Below are 708 nucleotides of genomic sequence, written 5' to 3' on the forward strand. Positions count from 1 at the left end.
AATTCAATCTTGTATTTACAATAACGTGTGGTCGACGGACACATACCCACTTCTATCAAAGCCGAAGTAAAACACGAATAATATGCAGCAGTACAAAAATATATTTCTAGTAGAATATAAGGGAAGAGACAAAATCTCCTTCGCATCTGAACTTTATAATGTCCAAACTCTCTCGCTCACGTCCCTTTCTCTCTACTCTCCATGACATTTATTTCTCAACTTTAGAGATTAATAGGTTTTGTTTTTCTTTTTTACATCGTGAATTTGGGCATGTGAGTGTACTTCCCGAAGTGCAAATCACGTGAGTGCCATTTTCTTTGACAAATCCGAGCAATTGAAACCCTAAATATCTATCGTTTCTAATCAAACAATTAATCAATTAGGAGAAAACAGTCTGTAAAACTAGAAGAATATGAGAAATGGTAGGGATATCTATAGTCTATATGTGACAAGAATGAGAGCTTCCCTATTGTGTAGTTTTTTTGTGTGGTGATGATTCACCGGCACACGTGAATTGATGGGTATGTCCTTGTGGAATATAGACCATTCTGTACCCTTATATACTCATCAGTCATCACAATATTGCATACTCTTGTGTAACTTTGATTTGGTTTTCTTTTCATCAAAGAGGTTTATATTGAATAAATTAAATCAATGGTTCCCTTAATTAGCTTAGTTGTAAAACTAATGTTTGCAATGCCATTACCC

Source organism: Camelina sativa, chromosome 4, assembly GCF_000633955.1.
Source record: "Camelina sativa cultivar DH55 chromosome 4, Cs, whole genome shotgun sequence".
NCBI classification, from domain to species: Eukaryota; Viridiplantae; Streptophyta; class Magnoliopsida; order Brassicales; family Brassicaceae; genus Camelina; species Camelina sativa.